We start from the raw sequence: 14897 nt of genomic DNA on the forward strand, positions 1-14897 counted from the left end.
CACCGGCATCCTAATAAGGAAACAAGAGCAAAGAGAGAGAATACGGCAGACAGAGTGGGAGGGTCGTCACACTGTAGGTAATGTAACTGTTTGTTTCATGCAAAATGCTTTATGGACTTTACCAGACAGATGTTGCACTCCGGTTTTGTGATGAAACAAAGGTGTGGTTGAATTTATTCTGCCACTGTGTCTTCTTATTGTCTTGGCCTTAGGCCTATATATCATGGTGGCAAGACATATGAACTAACAGGTTATACAGCAAACAACACAATTATCACAACACATACTGTAGGTTAACATGGCTTTTTTCCCTGGCTTGGCTTCCCCAGTGATTTTACCCAAGCATGGCTACTGCACAGAGGTCACATGTCAAGGATGCTAGTCTTCAACCTGATAAACATGTGACCGATATGCAGAATAATAAACAATAATCCAATTTACGATTAACAAAATGTTGATATGCTAATGTATGATGAAACTTCCTTGTTTGTGAGAGTCAAACAGCACCTGTTATATCCTATCCATGTAGTTTATATGCAGTATTTACCACAGTGTAAGCCTGGGTGAGGGACGTTATGATAGGAAGGCAAACACAAATCCTTGTCTTGGCATTTTGAACAGAGCTGGTAATTTACATGTTAATCCCTCATCATTACTGGAACATTACTCTCAGGTGTTCTGGGTATTGAGTTACTTCCTGCAATTACCTACTCTATCAAACAAATGAGCAGATAGATGGCGAGGGAGTAAGGGAGGCTGAGTGCGATGCGGGGGCAGAGGAGGCATAAGTCTCCTTAATATTGGCCCTTTAGGGTAGAGAGCAGCATGGGACTGCTGCCCAGAGAGGGAGTGAAGCAATTTGGCCTTGATGTTGCCTTGTACAATCCCAGCAAGATAACATGTCTTTCTCCAGGGATACCTGTCATGGGGACATCAGGAGGAAAGGGCATAGGCTGGCAGAGTTTATATGCTGGGTTCATTTGTGGTGGCAGAGGTCCCCAAAACAAAGTCTAGAGAGATCACCTATGTGATGCCCACAAGGGGCAATAAAGTCCTAGACCACTATTACTCTACCCACAAGCAAGCATACAAGGCCCTCCTTTGTCCACCCTTCGGCAAATCAGATCATGACACTATGCAGAAGCTCAAACAGGACTGCTTTGCTAGCTGGAATATGTTCCGGGACTCCGCTGATAGCATCGATGAGCTAACCACCTCCACCACCAGCTTCATTAGGAAATGCATCGCCGACGTTGACCTCACAGTTAAGGTTCGCTGTTACCCAAATCAAAAGCCCTGGATTAACACAGAGGTTGGCACTAAGTTATCAAAACAGAGGCTGCAGATGTCGCATCTTAACTTGATCAGTCTTTTGTAGTGGAGAATTATCCTGATGCATCTAGAAATTCAAATGAGCCTCATGAGTGGCTGAAAATGAGCAGTTCTCTTTCTCTCCATGCGGGGGCAGTCAAGTCATTGGGATCAGGGCTTGCTTTCAAAATTATGTTCTCTCTCGCTCGCTCAAAAGCTAGGCCTAGGTCCTATTACTGCAACATTCAAATGTACAAACATTTATCTGAAATGCAGCCATACAAATCAACAACTGTCATTTTATATAGCTTAATAACATAATATAGATTGTTCTCCACTAAGCTACAACATACAAGTGTTTAGTGTATCCTAAAGGTTACAAATCAACACAAAATTGACTTGGCCTGGGGTGGTCTAGCAGTTAGGGTTGCTGCCTTCAGCACGCACATATAGGCCTACCGTGTTGTCGTGGGTTTGATTCTGGACCATGCCCTTCTGGCACAAATAACAAAATTGACTTGATGTAGTTACACATTTCAAATATGGACAGTCCAGGGTTATTTTACCCCCGATCTTTATAAGAAATGACCACACTTTTGGATAACATAAATAGGAAACTAATAAACTAATAACAGTCAGTAGGCTACATCAACATTAGTTTCTATTCATAAAAAGTGTTGGGTAAACAGTAGATCTGCCATGGTAAATAAGGAAAAAATGTATTTATATTGTTCGGAATGCTTGTCAAATAGATAAAATGCACCTAGTCTGTTAAAAAATGACTAAATTGTTGAGATGACAAGACCAACCAGAGAGCAAACATATCTTGAAAGACTTTGGTTGCAAGCAGGACACCGAGTGGTAATGAGGTGACCAATAATGGATGCAATTGAGATCAGCTGTGCGGGTGAATTTAGCACGTATTGATGGTTTAATGAGACATCAGCTGGCAATAATAAGGATGCTGCCTTTTGAGACATGACATCAAAATTGGCATACCTAATGCCATGTGTCCATCACCGGAGAGGCTATCCCATAACAACTTGCTGTGCAGTAAAAAAAAAGAAAGGTAAATTAAATGCTAGACAGAAGTCCCTGCTAGGGATAACATTTTCCAGAAGAATAAGGAATAACTACGCGAAATGTAAGTATATTGTTTATTTATTCACCAAATTATGTTAAAATGTTCAACAAATTACTATCATATGAATTGTGAATTCAAATGTTGCGTTACTGGTGTTTATCAGCCCATTGCCAAGTTTTGAATCATGAATTGGTGAACTTGCTAGCCAGCTGTAGCAAAGTGTTTTTTCCCCCATTTGTTTTCAGGGACTAAAGTAGGCACCTGATCTTGTATCACGCCATCGCATTGGCTTGGCAGCAGAAAATAACTCGTTTGGACATCTGATGAAAAAAGTAGGAAATGCAGCCAGCGGTGTTCTGTTCAAACTAGGCTTGCCAGCCAGCCAAGTTATTTGTGCATTCTGTTGATGAGTCGATTTTGCTAGCTATGTCTTTTTACCTAGCTAACGTTAGCTAACTTTCTCTTGCCACTTTCCCTTCCCCTATTGTGTTGCACCATTGGGGTTGGTGTTACTTGTTAAAATTAGAGGCTAAGTTATTCTACTCTTACTGTAAACAACTTGACCAAGCCTAAAAATATGCAAAACTGTTAACAAAGTGATTGCACATTAATAAAGGTAGTTGTGGCTTCAGCAACTTGAACCAGCACTGAAATTTGAGCAGTGAGGTTAATATCTCCCACCTTGACTCTGCTTGTTCTAGGTTGAAGGACATCCCACCCTGACACCCTGCAGATGTAAATAACTTGTTGTGAACCTCCCAGCCACCAGGGTAATCACCATATCCCAGGATATTGTTCAGGAGTGTGCTACATCACAATGTTAGATAGAAATACATTCACCCATGTCATTGTTTGTCATGCAGATTTGTCAGGACATTAACATATGAAGCTCATTCCAAAATACAGACGTGATTTCTGTCCCAGGGGATTGCATTTGTATAATTATACTGGGCATGTTATCCTTTATCATGTGCCAGTATTTGTTTTGTATCCAATGCATTTAGCTTATATTAGGATGAAGTACAGTGAGGGAAAAAAGTATTTGAACCCCTGCTAATTTTGTACGTTTGCCCACTGACAAAGAAATGATCAGTCTATAATTTTAATGGTAGGTTTATTAAAACAGTGAGCGACAGAATAACAACAACAAAATCCAGAAAAACGCATGTCAAAAATGTTATAAATTGATTTGCATTTTAATGAGGGAAATAAGTATTTGACCCCTCTGCAAAACATGACTTAGTACTTGGTGGCAAAACCCTTGTTGGCAATCACAGAGGTCAGACGTTTGTTGTAGTTGGCCACCAGGTTTGCACACATCTCAGGAGGGATTTTGTCCCACTCCTCTTTGTAGATCTTTTCCAAGTCATTAAGGTTTCGAGGCTGACATTTGACAACTCGAACCTTCAGCTTCCTCCACAGATTTTCTATGGGATTAAGGTCTGGAGATTGGCTAGGCCACTCCAGGACCTAAATGTGCTTCTTCTTGAGCCACTCCTTTGTAGCCTTGGCCGTGTGTTTTGGGTCATTGTCATGCTGGAATACCCATCCACGACCCATTTTCAATGCCCTGGCTGAGAGGAGGAGGTTCTCACCCAAGATTTGACGGTACATGGCCCCATCCATCATCCATTTGATGCGGTGAAGTTGTCCTGTCCCCTTAGCAGAAAAACACCCCCAAAGCATAATGTTTCCACCTCCATGTTTGACGGTGGGGATGGTGTTCTTGGCAGCATTCCTCCTCCTCCAAACACAGCGAGTTGAGTTGATGCCAAAGAGCTCGATTTTGGTCTCATCTGACCACAACACTTTCACCCAGTTCTCCTCTGAATCATTCAGATGTTCATTGGCAAACTTCAGATGGGCATGTATATGTGCTTTCTTGAGCAGGGGGACCTTGCGGGTGCTGCAGGATTTCAGTTCTTCACGGTGTAGTGTGTTACCAATTGTTTTCTTGGTGACTATGGTCCCAGCTGCCTTGAGATCATTGACAAGATTCTCCCGTGTAGTTCTGGGCTGATTCCTCACCGTTCTCATGATCATTGCAACTCCAAGAGGTGAGATCTTGCATGTAGCCCCAGGCCGAGGGAGATTGACAGTTCTTTTGTGTTTCTTCCATTTGTGAATAATCACACCAGCTGTTGTCACCTTCTCACCAAGCTGCTTGGCGATGGTCTTGTAGCCCATTCTAGCCTTGTGTAGGTCTACAATCTTGTCCTTGACATCCTTGGAGAGCTCTTTGGTCTTGGCCATGGTGGAGAGTTTGGAATCTGATTGATTGATTGCTTCTGTGGACAGGTGTCTTTTATACAGGTAACAAGCTGAGATTAGGAGCACTCCCTTTAAGAGTGTGCTCCTAATCTCAGTTCGTTACCTGTATAAAATACACCTGGGAGCCAGAAATCTTTCTGATTGAGAGGGGGGTCAAATACTTATTTCCCTCATTAAAATGCAAATCAATTTATAACATTTTTGACATGTATTTTTCTGGATTATTTTGTTGTTATTCTGTCTCTCACTGTTCAAATAAACCTACCATTAAAATTATAGACTGATTATTTATTTGTCAGTGGGCAAACGTACAAAATCAGCAGGGGATCGTGAAGAATGCGCCACAACATGGGCCCTCAAATCCTCAAAAAGTTCTACAGATGCAACTTGACTGGCTGCATCACTGCTTGGTATGGCAATAGTACCACCCTCGATCACAAGGCACTACAGAGGGTGGTGTGGACAGCCCAGTACATCACTGGGGCCAAGCACCCTGCCATTCAGGGCCTCTATATCAGGCAGTGTGCACACTCACACCAACAGTCCAACACACATACACACACACTTGGCATGCGAAAGTAATCACCCCACTTGGCATTTTCCCTATTTTATTGCCTTACAACCTGGAATTAAAATTGATTTTTGGGAGGTTTGTATCATTTGATTTACACAACATGCCTTCCACTTTGAAGACGCACATTTATTTTTATTGTGAAACAAACAAGAAATAATAAAAAAAAAAAAAACTTGAGCGTGCATAACTATTAACCCCCTCAAAGTCAATACTTTGTAGAGCCACCTTCTGCAGCAATTACAGCTGCAAGTCTCTTGGGGTATGTCTTTATAAGCTTGGCACATCTAGAAACTGGGATTTTTGCCCATTCTTCAAGGCAAAACTGCTCCAGCTCCTTCAAGTTAGATGGGTACCGCTGGTGTACAGCAATCTTTAAGTCCTACCACAGATTCTCAATTGGAATGAAGTCTGGGCTTTGACCAGTCCATGCTGCCACCACCATGCTTCACTGTGGGGATGGTGTTCTCGGGGTGATGAGAGGAAAGCTAAATTTTAGTCTCATCTGATCAGAGTACCTTCTTCCATATGTTTGGGGAGTCTCCCACATTTCTTTGGTGAACACCAAACGTGTTTGTTTCTTTTTTTCTTTAAGCAATGGCTTTTTTATGGCCACTCTTCCGTAAAGCCCAGCTCTGTGGATTGTACGGCTTAAAGTGGTCCTATGGACATATACTCCAATCTCCGCTGTGGAGCTTTGCAGCTCCTTCATGGTTATCTTTGGTTTCTTTGTTGTCTCTCTGATTAATGCCCTCCTTGCCTGGTCCGTGAATTTTGGTGGGAGGCCCTCTCTTGGCAGGTTTGTTGTGGTGCCATATTCTTTCAATTTTTTTATAATGGATTTAATTGTTCTCCGTGGGATGTTCAAAGTTTCTGATATTGTTTTATAACCCAACCCTGATCTGTACTTCTCCACAACTTTGTCCCTGACCTGTTTGGAGAGCTCCCTGGTCTTCATGGCGCTGCTTCCTTGGTGGTGCCCCTTGCTTAGTGGTGTTGCAGACTCTGGGGCCTTTCAGAACAGGTATGTATATACTGAGATCATGTGACAGATCATGTGACACTTAGATTGCACACAGGTGGACTTTATTTAACTAATTATGTGACTTCTGAAGGTAATTTGTTGCACCAGATCTTATTTAGGGGCTTCACCCGCACACGTGTATATATATTTTTTCAGGTGTAATCCTAGAATTAATCCCTACTAATTTCAAATATATTATATCTGTGGTTCTAGTAGCCTAAGCCTAGTAAAGATTTGTCATACCACTTTCAACATGCAATATGTTTTAGCATAGGTGGTGCGTGTGTTTCAAGTTTGGGAAAGCACATTTTCACCATAAAAATACCCTTTTATAACAAAGCATTCCATGCATCCTTGCATTTGTAGATTTACGTAAGATTGCCTGCTATTCCTAATGTGATGATTAGATTGCATAGTCATAATTTAGGCTAATAATATAATGTTATATCTAGCCTAGTTGTAGAAGAACGGACATCTGCACAGTTTCACATTGAACATCACTCTCTCGTTTAATGACATGTGCCACGCATTCTGACAACCCATTCATCCGTAACGCAGCACACTGTCGTAAACCATAACAACGTACAGTACGACGTACAGCACGTCGTACCATACATAACATTTCCCCCCCCCTTTCCATAACCAGGGACTGGTACCATATATAAAATGTCCATAGGGCAAGAACCTAGAGTGATACCTGTAAGAAATAAACATTAACCCTTAAACGGATGGACTCTCCAAACTAGCCAGTTCAGTCCATTAACCTGGAGGTTGACTAAGACACCTAACGGAGCCTAAGAATGAAAAGAGGTTAAGTAGTCCCCCAGATAAGCAGGGCGAGTTCGTGCCCGCATAGGCCTTTCTTCCACCACCACCGCTTGTGGCTCTGGCCCTTGGGGAACCCACAGAGGCTGGGGCTCAGGTGGTAGTGGTGGAGGAGGTCCATCCGGTGGCGTCTCTGGCCTGCATGTCTGTTTTGTGTGCCTTCGTGTTCCTTGAGGGGCAGGGACTTTTCTGAGGCGGCTGGCGTGCCAGCGTGATCCATTGCTCATCATGAATGTGGCGGGCCCCAGTTGTCGACTGACCTGCAAGGGGTCCGACCAGAATGAGGCCATTTTGTTGCACCGCTGAGGCCGTCGGGCTCGGACCCAGTCTGACACTTGAATGATCGACTTCTTCACCCTGTGTGCCTTGTCAAAACGCTGTTTCATTGCTCTTTGGTGCCTGGTCACTGCCTGCTGTTCTTGGGTGCGCCTAGTCGCCGGTTCTGCTACTCTCTGTGTTCTGAGTCTGTCCAGTGGCAGTTCCATCTCACGACCTAGCATGAGGGATGCCGGGGAGACCTGTGTTGTTGTGTGTTTGCTTGCTCTGTAGTGCATTAGCGTTTGATTCAAAGCAGTTTGGAACGTGCACCCCTGGACCAGGTGCGCTCTGATGCCGTTCTTCAGCGTTTGGTTGAAGCGTTCCACCCCTCCGTTAGCTTGTGGGTTGTAGTAGGCCGTGCGGATGTGTTTGATTCCCTTGTTGCTGAGATATGAGGAGAACTCGGCAGAGGTTAGCTGGGGCCCATTGTCCGTGGTAAGGGTGAGGGGTAGGCCCCACCTTGTGAACAGGCTGTCTAGGATGTCCACGATGGCCTGTGCTGTGACAGTTCCGACAGGAACCACTTCTGGCCACTTAGAGTGGAGGTCATACACCACCACCAGGAAGCGCTGATGGTGAGGGACTGCGTGTCCATGGATCTCGCCACAGATGTCCAGTTGGATGTGCTCCCAGGGGTGGGACGGCCATGCGAGAGGCTGCAGGGGGGGTGGGGCGGACTGTCCTGTTTTCCCACTGAGGAGGCATGCAGCACAATCCCTGACCAGGGCTTCAATGTCGTGGTCGATGCCTGGTCACCACACAAGGTCTCGACATCGCTGTTTGACCTTGACTATGCCCAAGTGACCCTCGTGCGCCATGGATAGAACACGCACACGCAGGCCACTCGGGACCACAGTGCAAAACCCTCGAGAGACACAGACTTCTTCCCAGCAAGAAAGTTCGTGCTTCACTCTGGCGAAAGTCGCCAGCTCTTCCGGCACATGTGCTGGCCATCCAGTGCGTATGTAGGTGCGCAGGGTAGACAGTGTGGGATCCTGTTCCGATGCTTGCTTCAGCTCCTCCAGTGAGACGACTGACTGAAGAGGAGCGTAGAGCATTTGTACAAGCTCTGTTTCGTTGTCGTCTGGCAAGACGGTCGGAGTAGGAGCGTCAAAGGAGCGTGAGAGGAGGTCTGCCACCACGTTATCCCTCCCCGGAGTGAACTTCAGCTGATAGTCATACTGTCTGAGGCGGTCGGCCCATCTGTGCAGCCGAAGTGGCTTGTGGCCAGTTCCTGATGCTGACAGTAGCGGTGTGAGGGACTGGTGGTCGGTTCGGAGTGTGAACAGACGGCCATGTAGGTAGAGGTGCCACCTTTCGCACGCCCAGACACAGGCCAGTGCTTCTCGTTCACCCACAGAGTACCGTTGTTCTGTGGGGCTCAGGGCCCTTGAGGCGAAGGCGACCGGGCCTCTCAATGCCATTCTGCAGCTGTGAGAGGACAGCTCCTAGTGCTCCAGCTGAGGCGTCACATGTGACAATGGTGTGGCAGACGGGGTCAAAGTGAGCCAAGACTGGGGCTGTGGTGAGCTGGCTCTTCAGTGAGCGGACCGCGTCTGAGCAGGCTGCCGTCCAGGCCCATGGCTCATCTTTCTTGAGGAGCTGGCGAAGGGGCGCTGTGGTCTGAGAGTAGTGGGGCAGAAACCGGAGGTAGTAAGCTGTCATGCCCAAGAATGAGGCCACCTGAGAGGCTGAGGTCGGTTCCGGGATCCGGTGGACGGCTTCAATGTTCGACATGAGTGGGGCAATGCCTTTGGCCGACAGGCGGAAGCCCACAAACTCGACGGCTGGAGCTGCAAAGGTGCACTTTCCACCGTTCAGGGTCAGGTTGTTCCGCAGTAGAGCACTGAATACTCTGTGGAGTCGATAATCATGGATGTGGAGGTCAGGGCCGTGGACCACGATGTCATCCAGATAGACCGCCACCCCAGGTATTCCAGCGAGGATGGTGCTCATCACCTTCTGGAAGCAGCTGGGGGCGGAGCTAAGTCCAAAAGGCATGCGTGTATATCTGAACACGCCAGCATGTGTGACAAAGGCCGTGAGGTCTCTGCTAGCTGCATGGAGGGGTACCTGAAGATAACCCTGACGAAGGTCAAGCTTCGTGAAGATCGTGGAGCCATGGAATTGTGCGGTCAGCTCCTCAGCTGTAGGCAAGGGGTACTTATCCGGGACAACGGCCTTGTTCACAGCACGGAGATCCACACAGGTCCGGATTCCACCTGACTTTTTGGTTGCAATGACCAAGTTTGAAATCCAGGGGGCAGCGTTGACTGGCTCAATGATGCCTGCATCCAACTGTGACTGGAGATCTTTTGTGACGTCATAACGCAGTGCAAAGGGAATGCGCCACAGGGGCTGCATGACTGGGGTCACTTCCGGATTCACTAGGGGCCTGTGAGTAAAGGCTGTGAGGCAGCCCAGTCCATCAAACAGAGTCAGCCAGTTCTGTTGCCATGTGCAGGTAACCTGGTAGATAGCTGACCCACTGTCATCTCTCAGTGTGAATCCCAAGCCTGTGAAGAGGTCGAGGCCCAGGAGGTTGGCACCCCGCTTTGCAACATGAAATGTGAATGATGGCAGATGTTTGGTGCCGTAGTGTACTGGGACCTGGAGGGTGCCTACAATGTCTATCTTAGATCTACCGTACCCACACAGGGCAGTGGAGGGCTGTTGGAGTGGTAGGTGACTGAAAAACTTGTAGTAAGTGGCAAGGTTGAGCAACGACACCGCAGCACCAGTATCCAGCAGCAAAGGCAAACCCACCTCACCCAGCTGCACAGTGCATGTCCTGAATGACACATGGTTGGTGGAGACGGTTCGGATTTCCGTGTGTTCATGTTGAGAGTGAGATGAAACGAAGGGCCTGTTCTGGGTGGAGCTAGTAGCAGGGGCAGAACGACACACTTTCGCAAAGTGATTGTATTTTGAACAGTTCTTGCATATTTTCCCACGGGCTGGGCAGTTTGAAGCCCTTGAATTGTGAGAGCTAGCCCCACAGTTGCCACAGCTAGTTCTGTTTGTTTGTCTGTGTGCCTGCTGCACGGGCATGTCGGTGTCTGTGTCCATGCAGCTATCGACGCGGGAGGGCGTGCGCAGCGCGTGATCGTTGTAGTGCGCCTGCTCGGGCTGAAGCTGCTGTGTGAGAATGGCTGGGGGCCGAGTGTATGCTGCAGAGCTGTCTGTTAGCATAGAAGAGCATTCCAACGCCGCTTCAACCTGGAGTGCTATTTTAATAGCTCCATCTAGTTGTAAATTATCCGATTCCAAAAGCAGTTTCTCCCTTGTCTTTTCACATAACGTCCCCTCTATCAACTGATCCCTGATGATCTCGTCCTGAAGTGTCCCGTAGTTACAAGAGCTAGCCAAATCCCTCAGATTAGCCACGTAGCTTTGAATGGACTCACCCGGCCGTTGGTGTCTCTTCCGTAGCCGGTAGCGTCGGAGGAGCACTCGCTCTTTCCCGGTGAAGTGGTTCCGTAAGAGGCTGACTGCAGCAGTGAATGTAGGAGCCGATCCAAGCGCTCTGAAAATCCTCTGTCCCTCTGTACCAAGGCAGTGACGGAGCAGTGCTGTCCTCCGCTTGTCGGAGATTGTAGAAAAGTCCATAGCTTCTAGATAAGTGTTAAAACTATCAAGCCAGTTATTCCACGGGACTGGAGGTTCGCCAGGCACGGCGAGGAATGGTACTGGCGGTGGTAAACTGAATTCAGCCATCTTCGTCGCCAATGTTATATCTAGCCTAGTTGTAGAAGAACGGACATCTGCACAGTTTCACATTGAACATCACTCTCTCGTTTAATGACATGTGCCACGCATTCTGACAACCCATTCATCCGTAACGCAGCACACTGTCGTAAACCATAACAACGTACAGTACGACGTACAGCACGTCGTACCATACATAACATATAACTCAATCACTGTTTGCGAAATATAGACTGTTAAATGCAATGCGTGGTGGCGTAGAGAAGGCCTAGGCTATAGTCTATATCAGATACATTCCCTCTCCTTTCTTTGCATGTGAAAATGTTAGCCTTTTATAAACACATTTCATGCAATTCTAGCACACTTTAGATGACTGGAGACATTAACAGAATATTTTTTTATACGACAAAAATTACAGGGTAGCCTACTCTGCTGACACTGACAAACAGAGCAATAAAAACATTGTCTGATCCATATAATAGGCCTAAGTAAAGGGGAGACACAAATACAATATGACATCCATCTAACCTGGAGGAGCAAATTATTGTCCATAAACAAACAAAAGTGGCACTGACCCAATAATAAAGACAGTGAATATGTCTCACCGGTGATATGGGCAATGTTCTCCGTTGGTGCCAACAAGATAGGCTACTGTTCACTCAATTAAATTGAGAATTTTGCGATATGCCTGGCTGGGTCTCTGCTTTTCACTGACAGTCGCAACTCAACAATCATTTATTTGGTATTTGCAGCGCACACTGCCCAAATAGTGGGCCCTTCCAAACTGTAGGCTATGCGATTTAAAACAATCCACAGCTTAAAAAATGTTTAAGAAGATAATGATCCTCTGTGGCCAAATCATGCTTCTGGTGTAGTAGCCTATTCTGAATGATTGTATTTATTCCTGTATAGACAGGAGTAAGCTAATTAGGCTACATAATTTGGGAAATGTAATTGAATATACTTTAGGGAAAGCTTAGCTTCCCCTAGCCTTATGGACGCGTCATCTATGACTTTTAATGTGACATAAACACAACCAGTCATGATTTTTTCATTTGATTGTCAAACAATCACTTAAAAATGGTGCTCCTGTAAGCTACCCGTGCACATTCGTCCACTCACAAAATATTTCCAGCATCCAAACCCCAACAGTGCACTGTGCACCCGCAATTTATGGAATGGAAAGAGACAGCTGTTGCAAAACACTTAGGTGTATAGTAGTGACATTCTGCGAATGTCATTAGGCCGACACTTCATCTCCACCTTGTAAATGTAAGTGTTCTTATCGAACCACAACGCAATTTGGAGCAAATACCACCCGGTTTCAAGTCAATTCGCTCAATTTTTATGTGGCTTACATGCAGTAATGTTAAATAATGGTGTAATTGTCACGATCGTCTGAAGAAGCGGACCAATACGCAGCGCGTGGAGTGGTTAATAAAGCAACCACAAGTGGAGTATTTAATAAAGCAACCACAAAAAACAACAAATGACGATAGTGAAGTCCTCTGTAACACTGACAGAAACATGGAACAAAAACCCACAATACCCACGAGAAAACACACAGTATAAATATGGCTCCCAATCAGAGATAACGAGCCGACAGCTGTCACTCGTTACCTCCGATTGGGAGTCACCTGAATAATCACGAACAATCACCACACATAGAAATGAAACAACCAGAATACCAACATAGAAATACACCCAAAAGAAAAATGAACAACCCTGGCTCAATACTCAAAGTCCATGGAGCCAGAGTGTCACAGTACCCCCCCCTAAAGGTGCGAACTCCGGGCGCACCAACATACAGTCTAGGGGAGGGTCTGGGTGGGCGTCTGTCCATGGTGGCGGCTCTGGCACTGGTCGTGGTCCCCACCCCACCATAGTCACTACCCGCTACGTAGCCTCCTCCAAATGACCACCCCCAACTAAACCCCACAGGATTAAGGGACAGCACTGGACTAAGAGGCATCACCGGACTCAGGGGCAGCACCGGACTAAGGGGCAGCACCGGGCTAAGGGGCAGCACCGGGCTAAGGGGCAGCACCGGACTAAATGGCGGATCCTGGCTGGCTGGCTCTGGCGGATCCTGGCTGGACGGCTCTGGCGGATCCTTGCTGGACGGCTCTGGCGGATCCTGGCTGGACGGCTCTGGCGGATCCTGGCTGGACGGCTCATGGCTGGCTGACGGATCTGGCTGCTCATGGCTGGCTGACGGATCTGGCTGCTCATGGCTGGCTGACGGATCTGGCTGATCCTGTCTGGCGGAAGGCTCTGGCTGATCCTGTCTGGCGGAAGGCTCTGGCTGATCCTGTCTGGCGGAAGGCTCTGGCTGATCCTGTCTGGCGGAAGGCTCTGGCTGATCCTGTCTGGCGGAAGGCTCTGGCTGATCCTGTCTGGCGGAAGGCTCTAGCGGCTCCTGTCTGGCGGAAGGCTCTAGCGGCTCCGGTCTGGCGGACGGCTCTGAAGGCTCATGGCAGACGGGCGGCTTTGCAGGTTCAGTACAGACGGGCGGCTTTAGCGCCGTTGGGCAGACGGGCAGTTCAAGCGCCGTTGGGCAGACGGGCAGTTCAGGCGCCGTTGGGCAGACGGGCAGTCCAGGTGCCGTTGGGCAGACGGGCAGTTCAGGCGCCGTTGGGCAGACGGGCAGTTCAGGCGCCGTTGGGCAGACGGGCAGTTCAGGCGCCGTTGGGCAGACGGGGCAGTTCAGGCGCCGTTGGGCAGACGGCAGACTCTGGCCATCTGAGGCGCACCTTAGGCCTGGCGCGTAGTGCCGGAACTGGAGGTACCGGGCTGAGGACACGCATCTCAGGGCTAGTGCGGGGAGAAGGAACAGGCCGGACCGGGCTGGCGACGCGCACCGTAGACTTGGTGCGGGTGGCAGGAACAGGCCGGACCGGGCTGGCGACGCGCACCGTCAGTTTGGTGCGAGTGGCAGGAACAGGCCAGGTCGGGCTGGCGACGCGCACCGTAGACTTGGTGCGGGTGGCAGGAACAGGCCGGGTCGGGCTGGCGACGCGCACCGTAGACTTGGTGCGGGTGGCAGGAACAGGCCGGGCCGGGCTGTCGACGCACACCGTATCCTTGGTGCGTGGAGCAGGAACAGGCCGGGTCGGGCTGGCGACGCGCACCGCAGACTTGGTGCGGGTGGCAGGAACAGGCCGGGCCGGGCTGTCGACGCACACCGTATCCTTGGTGCGTGGAGCAGGAACAGGCCGGGCAGGGCTGTCGACGCACACCGTATCCTTGGTGCGTGGAGCAGGAACAGGCCGGACAGGGCTGTCGACGCACACCGTATCCTTGGTGCGTGGAGCAGGAACAGGCCGGGCAGGGCTGTCGACGCACACCGTATCCTTGGTGCGTGGAGCAGGAACAGGCCGGGCAGGGCTGTCGACGCACACCGTATCCTTGGTGCGTGGAGCAGGAACAGGCTGGGCTGGGCTGGCGACGCACACCGTAGGGTCTGTGCGTGGAGCAGGAACAGGCCGGGCTGGGCTGGCGACGCACACCGTAGGTTCTGTGCGTGGAGCAGGAACAGGCCGGACTGGGCTGGCGACGCACACCGTATCCTTGGTGCGTGGAGCAGGAACAGGCCGGGCTGGGCTGGCGACGCACACCGTAGGTTCTGTGCGTGGAGCAGGAACAGGCCGGGCTGGGCTGGCGACGCACACCGTGGGCTTGATGCGTGGAGTAGGAACAGGCCGGGCTGGGCTGGCGACGCACACCGTAGGTTCTGTGCGTGGAGCAGGAACAGGCCGGGCTGGGCTGGCGACGCACACCGTGGG

Source organism: Coregonus clupeaformis, chromosome 6 (assembly GCF_020615455.1).
Source record: "Coregonus clupeaformis isolate EN_2021a chromosome 6, ASM2061545v1, whole genome shotgun sequence".
NCBI lineage: Eukaryota > Metazoa > Chordata > Actinopteri > Salmoniformes > Salmonidae > Coregonus > Coregonus clupeaformis.